The sequence below is a fragment of the Parus major genome, chromosome 3 (genome assembly GCF_001522545.3).
Source record: "Parus major isolate Abel chromosome 3, Parus_major1.1, whole genome shotgun sequence".
Taxonomy (NCBI): Eukaryota; Metazoa; Chordata; class Aves; order Passeriformes; family Paridae; genus Parus; species Parus major.
In genome coordinates, this window is record NC_031770.1 from 104,501,363 (window position 1) to 104,513,352 (window position 11,990).

The window sequence follows — 11,990 nt, forward strand, 5'->3', positions numbered from 1 at the left end:
GGCTGTTGGACACCACAAATTTACTATTGCATGATATTTTGATCCTACACTATTCTGTGAAAGTGAATATGCTACACTTGAGCATACATTTTGTTTGTGTGTCTTATGATTTCATAAATTGGTTTTCCACCATTTCCTGTAACTCTGAGGTGTTATTTGATATTTAAGCTTACAGAGGAAGCAGGGTTTTGGTCCAGTGAAGGTATCATAAAGAAAACTGAAATCTGAAATTAGGCATACAGTGCTTACCTGAGGGTACTGAAAATGATGCTTCAAGTGATATTTCACTGTGGCTTGGGCACAAATTCATGTAAAGCTAAAATTGTGTTACTTTGATATCTATATTAACAACAAATACACTCTGATAATCGTAATATGGTTGCTTAAAGCAGACAAACCTCAATATTACCCTTCATAAAAAAAGTAATGGTATTGTGCTTGTTACAAGTCTGATCCTAATATATTTGTCTGAATTAATCATACCCACAAACCAGGTACTGTCTCTGAGAATTTCCAATCTGTAGAAAAGGAATCCTAAAAGTATTGCACACTGAGGGTGGTAGGACTGAAGGGATGAGAGTGCAGAGATAAGCAACTGAGCTTCTCCCTCTGGAAATGGCTCAGTCATTGATTCACTATGTAAACTTGGTCAAGTTGTTTAAATATTAGTGTCTCCATTTCCCACGTGTCAAATTGGATATCCTTGGTGAAACTCAACAAATGAAATTCGCTATGTAATCACCAACAACCTTTACTGCTCTGATACTTGGCACTAGCATAATTTTGTATGGCTTCAGTGTATCATAAAAAAGCAGTATCTTGTTAAAAGAGAGTTGGATGGTGCTTTTATAGCTTATAGATTGTCAATGATTATAAAATTATACTGGAAGGTATACTTGGTTGATATTAGTGACATTTTCATTGACTTTATTGGATTTATTTAAAAAGCCATTAACTTCAAGAAAACTAATAAAATAGCAAGATGATATTATGCCTTACAATACTGTATAAACAATTATATGCAAATTAATTAGCATACCAAAGATCATGGAGTTGAAGTGGTTCAACCTTTCGAATAAATCCATTGCAATAATCTTGTTAATAGCAAAACACATTTACAGTCCTTATTGTCCTTTTAACACTTTACTGTATATGTGTTATGACTATTGAATGAAAAATATGTTGATATTTGGATTTTATGATGGCAGAAAGAGCCAGTTATGTGTGAAGCCCAATACTTTAAAAAGGCTGATTACGTACATTGATTGATGATTGGCTTCAAAATAGTTTTCCTTGCCTAGATGAGAAAAGTGATGGTTTTGACCCAGCTCATTCAATCAAAATGTTAATGCTAAAGAAAGCATGGCTGCCTGCAGATTCAACAAGCCAGGAGAGAATCTAAATTATGCACCGTTTGTCTCTAATGTATGCTTATGAATAAAATTGTCATTCATTCCCATCCTCTCTGTCAGTGCTGAGGCCCAAATATATTTTTGTCCCATTGCAGTCAAAGAAGAGATTCTGAAAGAATAAAGGAACTGGTTTTAGTATTTAGTATTTCCCTTTCTTCTTAGAATTATTCTTATCTTTTTTATCTTTTAAAATATTATTTTCAGTAAGAAGTGCAAGTAGGATAAATACATATGATTGGAATGCTTTCTGAACACAATTAAAAAAATTATTGCTCAAAAGATATTTACTGAGTTTTCCATATGATACAAAACACTACACAAGTTACTTAAGAGTTTTCTTCAAGTCCCCTTTTCTATCCTCCCTTTCTTTACCTTTTTCCCTGCTGCTATTTACAGATTAGCTAATGTAACTGTACATCTTGTCCTCACAGGAGCAGGAGTTTTAACTTTCCAACTGAAACATCTGTGAAGATGGAAAATAATTTTTTAACCTAGACAGAAAGTAAAATGAAAAAGTTAGAAACAAACAGGCGTATAGTGAAAGTGTCTTGTATAGTAAATATTAGCTGATAACAGATTTTTAACTTCCTACCAACATTGAGAGATGCATCAGTTATTGCCAATGTTTTTATTTGATGTCACTATTTTCTGTACTTGACCATGATTTTGCATACTTTTCCCTCTATGCAACTTTTGTGGGTTTTTTCCTGGGCCTCACAAGAGAATGCAAAACTAAATTAGCCGATTGTTAGGAAGAAAATCTAATTGTCCAGGACACAGAATCCTTAGAAAAGAATTTCAGGTATAAGTGCTTTGATTAAAACTTTTTTTTTTTTTTCCACCAATAAATATATATTTTGAATTTCCCTTATATACATCGGCTAAATAAATCAAGTTTGATAATCTGCTGTCCTTAAAAGAGGTAGGAGAGTAAAACAACTCGAAGCACCCATGGGCAAACAGTGATCATGATTGGAGATGGCCCCCAGAGTGATCAAGAGCAGTGCTCAGAGAGCTCAAGGGAAGGACAGATATGAGAGAGGAGAGATGGAGTTGACCACCCACCACAGGAAGCTGGGCTAGATAGACAGATGCCTGCAAGCTGCAGCTCCTACCCAAAACTTGTGACCCAAAACCACTCTTTCCATCCAAAACTTGTGACCCAAAACCACTCAGAACGATTTCACATCACGGAACACCTGAAACAGCCCCAGTTTGGGAGCTACATGGAAGCTACAGGCAGCACAAAGCACAGTTCACCTCTCCACAGCCATGGTTTAGAAATCATTTCAGCTCAGCAAACTCACTGAAGGCAAATCTGCCTCACAGAGAGAGCTTGAAACAGAACAAAGAGGCACAGAGATCTCCAGGAGAAAACTGTTGTATTTGGCAGAGTCTGTTGACAGGAGCTAGTCAAGATTTTTCCAGTGTAACAGGTTGCCAGAAGAAAATGCCAATTTAACAACACCTAAATGATTTCAAGAATGTACCAATTTAATTTAAAACCTGGATGGGAAAATTACCAAAATGAGACATTTTGATAAGGTCAAAACATTTCATTTTGACATTTATTTTATGTTATCATTTAATATATAGTAAAAGTAAAAAAAAAAGATGAAGCAACATTTTCAACTTTATCAGAACTGCAGTTTTCTACCTTATTAAAATGTAATGCTTCAGAGCAGTTAAAATAAAGTTTTCTGAAACTTTGTGCCTCACAGGAAAACCTTAGATTTTGACTTCTGCTCCCCTTTAGAAATGAAGGCACATTTAATGTCTGAATTTTGCACGCAAAGAAGTTCCATTTGGAAGACAGTTCTAACATAGTGTTCACCTTTTGATCTTGTAATGTATTATTTCTGAATCAAATGAACTGTTGAACAGCTCCTGACAGCAGATGATGAGGTTGCATTAGACCTAAAGGGTAGAATTCAGTTTTTGATTAAGCTACCTAGATGTACGAGGGACCATTTTAAACCAAATTCCTCCAAATGTGTGAAATTAAAATGTAAATATTCATAAATAGATAATAAGATTATTAGGCTTCAAGATTCTCAAAAAGAATCCCATATGATTCCTGGGGTCAGTGATGAGGAGCTATATGTACCAAATTAATGATGTGGTTTGAAGTTTCAAACTTAACATTGTTGTTACTTAACAACAAGAAGGAATTTAATTTGGAATGGTCAGAAACTTCTATGGATGGCAGTTACCTATGCCAGGTACTTTGTTTGGAAATACTAGATTAATTTTATGATGTACAAGGATTTTTATTCAGTTGATATAGATCTGTGCAACAATACCAAAAGTTTGAAATATCAGTAACATGCACATGTATGCTTTCTTATAATGCAATTAATAAACTCTGATCTTTCAAGCAGACATGTTTCCTTTGAAATAATTTTATTGTTGCATAGGAATTTTTAAACTTATTAACATTGGAGTAGAAATTCAGGTTGTAAATCAGGTGATCAGAGTCTCGAGTTCAGCACAATGTCTGGCAGTCATCAGGGTGATGAGCTCCTTGGAAATTCCTGACCCTTATTTTTCTTGTTTTCACAGTGGTGATCTTGAAAGTACAGCTGTGCTATATATATCCTGCATAAACTTTCAAAACTGCAAGTGTTCCTCAAACTTGCATAAGATATAGGAGCTCTTATTTCAAAAACAGACAGTTGTTCTCTTCCCTATAGTAAAACATGGGGCTTGAAGCTTTTATCCTCTGGAGGTATGAAAGGAAAGAAGGAGAAGGCAAGAGATCAAGAGGGGTTTTTTTATTATTATTATTTTTGTTTTGTTTTGTTTTGTTTTTTTTTAACTGTGAGAGGAATGCTGCTAGATATTCTGGGCATCCACAGCAGTGAGGATCAAGTAACTCAGCTGAGGGCTGTGGGTACAACAGATGTAAGGCTCTTTTTCCTCAGAAGTGTAAGTATCCAGTGAAAATCCCAGTGCCTTTTTCAGCCTGCTGACATTCCCAGGAGACCATGGGAGACTGTGTCATGTAAAACAAACCACTGCATGATTCATTTCATCGTTTCATTTCAAGCAGAGGAAAATGTGCCTTCTGATTTCTCAGCAAACTATGCCCTTAAGTTCAGGGAGTCACAAAGTAATAAAAACACTTTGTTTTGTTTCTGCCAAGTTCTATCTTTGTGGTTTATTTTTTTGCCACCTGAGTCTTTTGTGGCTTGTGATGCAGACTGCAGATCTGGGGTAATACATTATGTCAAATCATACAGAGATGCTCATGATGTCCAGTCACACCTCACTGGATGTAGCACACTGTTAGGAGTAGGTATTGCATGACAAATTCTATGTCTATATCACTATATGTATGCATGAACAGGTTGAATTGGGGAATTCATTGATGCTTTTGAATCAGCAGCTGCTTGGATTTTTTTTTTCCTCTAAGGAGAGCAAAATGAAAACTGAAAGGGAAAAACCACCAACAAAACAATATAAAAAGTGATTCATACTCATATTCTTGGGCTGGAGATGATGTAGAATGAATAAAAGATAGACTGGAAAAAAGAAAGAGAAGATAATTTGGTTAAAGTCAATGATTCTCCTCATGAATGTTCAGCTGTGGAGCATCATTTTGTGGCAGATTTATTACAGAGCTATCACTGAAACTGACCACAATATAAAATCTAGTGGAAGATGTCCCTGCTCATGGCACGGAGTTGGAACTTAGGTGTTCTTTATGGTCCCTTCCAACCCAATTTGTTTCATCATTACTTTCAACCTCTCCCCTCCCCTTGCCTCCTCTTCTCTCCCCTCCCCTTCCGTCGCCTTCCCTCCCCTCCCTTTCTCTTGAGTTAACAATCCACCAGGAGCACAGCACACAGACCTGATAACTCCCAGCAGGACATTTGGGATCTTTCATGATGAACTGGGAAAGAATGGTAGTTGTCATCTGTATCAGTGGACTTTAGGTTGTTCAGGTCAGCAGGTACCCATGCTAAAACCCTGCCCTCACACTCTATCATCAGGCTTCTTCATGTGAGATTTCTACACAATCTGTTTTTTAAAAAAATCCCAAAAACACCACCACCACAAAAAAAAAACCAACCCAAACAAACAAAAAAGACGCCAGTAAAAACCACATGTGGGATCTACACGTGAATCCAGGTTTTTTGTAGAAGTCAAGATGGATCCTGAGGGTATATCACAACAAGCTCAAGCAATGAAATATAAATTCTCTGCAAATATCCTCTTTGTAACTGAGGCAGAGTATGTCCCCAGGATACCAAAGGAGTGAGCAAGAATGGGCAGCCCCAAGGAGGGCATTTGAGCATGGTCCTACAGCATAGGCACTCACATAGAGCAGAGAGAGACTAATTTGGCTGGAAAAGCCTGAAAACAAGCATCTCATTACCTCTGGAGTGGACACATACAGTTAAGAGGATTCAAAGGTCACATTTGTTGTTTTTCTGTTATTGTTTTGAAGGGAGAAAAGAAAGAGAGTTTAGTGAAACTTAAAATCTTATTGTTGAAGTCTGATACTATCTCCTGCTAGATAAAGCAAAATAAATATATAAACAAGGATAGAAAAGTGCAACAAAGGCAGGTTCTATCTCTGGGAATTATATTGGCTCCTGACTTTGCTGTGGGAGAAGCAGACCATGTACACTGAAGTCTGACAGGCTTGCTGGGTTCCTGGGCTGTACAGACAGGTGCTTCCTTCTAATTTGGTCCCAGGTTAGAGGCACTAGAAAAGGTGAATTTTAAGAAAAAAAGTACTATATAGCTGAAAGGATAGGTGAATAGAAACACCTGGCTGAAGGACAACAGTGGAAAAGGGAAAGTTTTATGTTACAAGTGATATTCAAGTTTTAGCACATACAATAAAGGTGTTGTAGCATCCAGTTCCCTTCCTCTATCCTTTTTTAGCCAGGATGTGTTTCACAACCTGCCTGATGAGTTCAGAATAATATTGTGGAAGATCCCAGAACTCTGGGAGACAACAACCACAACAATGAGAATAAAAGTTGATTCTTCCAGCTTCATTCAATCCCAATAATCCACAAATATAATCCTAAACAGGATATCAGTCTCATCTTATTACACTAAAATGAATTTAAATTAAAAAAAAAATTGGTAAAAATTTTGTCCTATTTATAGAATGCATCAGTTCATTGTTATACTATTGACATTACTGGGAACTTGGATGACTTCTGATGACAGTTTTCTTTTTCTGAATTATTCTTTTATTTAGAAGGATTTTATCATAGTTTCTCTCTGCACACACTACAGCCCAACCTAGGATTTCATGCCTTTAGGTACCCCAAGGATTAATCACCAGTGCAAAAGGTTAGCTCAGACTGGCACATTCAGATGGTTTGTTGCCAATGCAGGGCATCAAATCAGGAGAGATTAAAAGGCTAAAATAGTAGCAGAAGTCTTGCAGCAATACAAGGTCTGTAGCCCTCTTTGCTTTCTGCCTCAGTGTCGTACTTGAGCTCATTCATGTCAGAGCTGTTTGGATGGGGAGAAGGATGAGCTGAGAAAACCCAGTGCTCAGTTCCAGTGAACTATGCCTCAGCCTTTGCACTTTCTGTTAAGGAAAAGGGAGGAGAAACACAGTTTTAGCATTCAGTAAAGATCAAATGCACAGCACACACTTGGGGCAGGGAGGGCTCTTTCTCTCTAGGAAAAGCAGAAGGATATTGCTGTTAGATCAGGGAAATAATATCTTGCTTTGTAAAGGGAGAATTTGAGTCTTCTCCAGGATTGTCTTGCAAACTGAGAAGCTTTTACTGCTGTGAATTTGCATATGATCATTTGTGCTTAGGAGTTACAGGTCAGTACAGGTTGCAAGCATTATTTGCTTCCTGCCCTTGAATGCCACTGGCTATTAAGGCTGCTGTGCCTGAAAAGCTGATTTTGCCATTCAGGTGGACTGGCTGGTGACTTACATGTTTGGCTTCTGACAGCACTATTACCAAGTAGATTGGTACTACAATAAGGGTTAAATATAGCAGAACTGATCTCTGATCCCATAGGAAAAAGAAAGGAACAAGAGATCAAAGCATCACATTCTAAAAAGAAGAAGAAAATGGGCAGAAGAGTAAATCTATTTACTACCTGTAATAGGACAGACATGAATGTAAGTACAGACATAGCATGTCAGGTGAAAGTAGATTTTGTTCATGAGTGCATAGTTAAGAACTACATTTTGTCAAACTAAAACCAAATTCTTGTTATGCATTAAAATGGATTTTTGTGCATAGGTGTTTACAAGCATCATTTAAGAAGTGGTTCTTGGCTTTTGTAGAATGAGAAGTGAGACAAACTGTGACAGTTAGCATTCACAAGGAAAAAGCAGAGTTTAGAATGAAGCTGAATTGGCAACCCTGATTTTTATTTTAGCTATCTGTAAAAATGTATGAGTCTTACTAAAACAAGAAGAAAGCTAAGCTGAATTTGAAACTAGCATATGGTTCATTGTTTGCCCATCCAAATGAAGTTGGAATGCAGCTTCAACTTGTCAGATTATGTTATAGAGGACATCCAAGATTCTATTATATTCTTATTAGCTGTCCAGAACTTAATGAGCTCAATAGAGATAGATTGCTTAATAAGACCCCTCAAAGTGTATTTTTTCTGTCAGGAGATGAGGAAGTAATTTGACTGATCTTGCAGTCCAGGAGTTCAATTTTTTAATCACCTAGATGATGAAAAAACCCCTTTCCCAAGAACATCTACAGCAGTCAGATTTTTCTGCTATATCATATATATACTTGTATATATACAGTAATTACACTCCATTTACTGGGTCATGGGAACTGACATCTAACTTTGAAGTGAAATGAATAGCAATGAATTCACCTCTAATAGTTTCCCCATTACTCTGACCTTGCAAAACTACATAGTGATTTATTTTTTGTTGTATGAATTTACCTTTTGTCTTGCTAAACATCTGTGTTGAGCAGAATACACAAGAGAAATCAGATGTAAATAACTAAAGTGTTAACTCTGTTCTACACAGATCACTAATATGACCTTTGTAAACAACTCATGCTCTGGTCAGGAGTGTTTCAGTTTATCAGCCTGTGAAACGAATGACTACAAACCTGAGCTCACTCTGTAGGCCTTTCCTGAATCTTGGCAGACCAACCAAATTTTCAGTTGTGGACAAATCTGTACGGATTATGTTTCAGAGTCAGAAAGTTGCATTCAAAGTTGTTTGCATATTCCTTCTTCCATGACAGAAAACAGAGAGGTTTTCCTGGTATCAAAGGCTCTCTCCTTACTTAGAAGCAGTTAAAAAAAAGTAAAATAGAAAAAAAAAAAACAACCACCAAAATATCATTCTGAAGCCCTTTAGGATAATAGTCCATGCAGTAATAAACTACTGGGTGTCTTGTTACACTAACAATTTTTCTCTTGCCATTATAAAGCAAAAATTCAGATAAACCATTATCCTTGAAATTTTCAACATAGAAAGAATTTATTACTGCACTAATTTTTATATAGTTTTCCCTTGTTTTATGATGACAGAAAAATTCAACAATCGTGTGTAGATAGAGATTAAATTTAGCCTTGAGTGAAATTTAACCTTAAGTGAGACTGAAATTTTCCTGGGATTTTGATTTAACACAGTGATGTTGATGATATTTAAGTCTCCCAAATGACAGTGATATCACAAAGTTAGTTCATTTTTTTGAAATTAGAACCTTTCAAAGCAAGCTGTTTCGGACAGCTAATGATAACATCCTAGACAGATCTATTCTTACAGACACCTTCTGGACTCCGAATATGAAAGTATGAAAACTAAGCACAACACACACACACACACACAAGAACCTGGTTAACACTATAATCATCTTCAATCCATTTGTTTCAGAGCACCTGGTAACTGAATATATCATTAAAGAAAGAGACTCATTCAACTTTACTGTAATTTGGAAGTGATTGTCACAGACAGAATGTCACAGTACTGTCAGGGGATACCCCTGTGTGAAAGTTCACTTCAGACTGCAACCAAACTTTTACATTTTCTTGGTGACATGGTAAATTTCTGCTTTCCACAAAAGCATCATGTTTAGTCTCATCCCCAAAGTATTTTTTTGTCTTTTTAAACTCTAAATCCTCTTTGGTTTTTTAAAGCACTTCTTGGTAAGACACTGCTTGACTCTTGACATTGATGTAAGTAAAAAAAAAAGATTGCCATAGAGGACAAGGCTAACCCAATAGCTATTCTTTCTAATCTATGCTAGAAAGTTTAAACTGTCTAGCAATCAAGCAGGCAAGATTTGAAGGCCAATCTGCTTTTCAGACTCTTGATATTGTGACCTTTGTATTCTTCCTATGACCCAGAAAAGACCACAGTTGCTGTACTGGACAGCATACAAATCAGGCCCCCCAAAATCCTCCCCTGATGCAGTGCTTTGGGCTAACCTGTGCATCTTTGGAAAAAGGCATAACATTTCACTATGCACTTATGGCAATTATCCACTGGAACAAAATCCTTATGTGTCGTCTAAGAGGCCCTAAGGATAAAAGTGGTAAGGTGTCCAACAGATGACTGTCAAAACTCAGGGTTCAATTGCTTCTTGTCTGAGTCTAATTTTATCTTACATTATCTGTTATAATATCTAATCAAGCACTAATGGCACAGAAAGTGCTCTCCCCACACTCTTAAAGAGCTTTGTGTCCTCTTTAGCCTCTCACAGGAGAGCTTTCAAGCCCTATTTCACATGCATTTGCTATTTCCCATAGAAAATGAGACCATTTGTCTTCTATCAGAATAAATCTTGTGATTTTTAACTATTGATAGAATATGTTACTAAGTTACCTTTACTTTGTGTTGGATTTCGTTTTTCTTTTTCTTCTCTGAAATAGATATTACAGAGAGTAGCAAGAGAAATAATTTTATTGGAAGTTTTGCAACTAAAATATTTGTGCCTGGCAACACAAAAATAGAAGGATCAGTCCTCAAGTGGGATTAATGCTTTTTCTGCTATGTATTTTACAGACAGAGCAAGAGATTTCTTGCACCACAGAGTTAAAAAAACACAAACTCAAAAAAACCCCCAAAAAACCAACCACCCAACCAATCAACCAACCAAACACAAAAAACCCCAAACCACCACAAGCAAACAAGCAAACAAAACCCAGTCAAAGAATGAAAGAAATGAAAGCAAGCTTCTCTAATTTTAACAACAAGAAGTTTTGTGGAATGGATATCAAAGAACCACTGAGAATTTTGCAAAGATAGAACCTTCAGTAATGTATTATATAAATTTGGGTGGCAAAATATTAAATTTTAATTGTAAACGTAATAAGGTGGAATCTTATAATTGTGGTACTAGGAAAAATAAGGGTATTTTTTTTTAAGGTTGGAGCAATAGCTTGTGTTGATAATTTTGATTATTACTCATGTCATTATTTGAATGTGTTTGGTGCTTAGAAGAGCAATGAGGTGCCTCCTTTATTTTGTAATATATTATGTTTCAAATATGAGAAATATAAACTATGAAATAGGATTCAAGCCAAATCTATCCAATGTATAGGAATTCATAAAATAATAAATTTCAGAGATAAAGAATGAAGGAGGCAATGAAAGTAAAATAAAAAAAAATATGTAAAATAGTGGGTAAAAATAACTTTTTTAATTAATTTTCCTTTTTTTTTTTTTAAATAAAAAGGTGCCCAGAGTGCATAAAAATATTGTTGGAAATTTATTTAGAAAATCCAGTTTTTTAAAAATGGAAAATAGAATATTAAGGGCTTAAGTTCTTCAATTAAAAAAGAAATCTAATTTTAACAAAGAGAAAAGTTACTGATAGTTATAAGATTCATGGAAATGAAAAAAAGTACAAATATGGCCAAGCATTAGGTAAAACTGCAGGGGAATTACACACAATCTGATTTAAGAGATTTTATTAATACAGAAAATTAATCATATGAGTGGTAAGGGTATTGTTGACACTGTCTAAAAAATTTATTTCTTTGAAGTTTTAATAGTTCTCTTACTCTCTGATTGCATTTCTTTGCCAGAGCATGGAATTTACAGAGGAAAGGAAAAACTGAGAGCAGTGGTAACAGGAAAGCAAACAGAGAGTCTAAATGCTGATCAGATATCCCAGGATAAATGTTCAGTTCAACAGATGGAATGAAGTTTCCATGCAGGAATCTTTCTTGCTCTCTTTTCCTATAATAGTTTCCCAAGTGATGATGAGAAGTTAATGGCACAAGTCTTGCTTGAGGTTTCAGTTTACTCTTTCCAGTCTCAGCATATGTACAGTGATATATCCAGAGTTACAACTTGTTGCCGCCCATTTGTTTGGTTTTATTAAGTTCAGAAGTGGTTTACCCCAGTTGCTCCCCTGTCATAAAGAATAGTTTGTCCCCAGTTGCCCATCATTGTAAACCCTTCCCATTTTTCCAGATTGTTCCCCATCCATCACCCCAATCCTGCCCCTAAGCCCCATCAATCTATGTGAACCCCACCTTTTGTTCCAGTTCTTTCCTTGCCTATCATCCCTTCCTCGACGCCCCATTGATTGTACAGTTGCTTTCCCTCCCCCGGGTCCTTACCATTGGTCCTGCATATTGTAATCCCCCCCA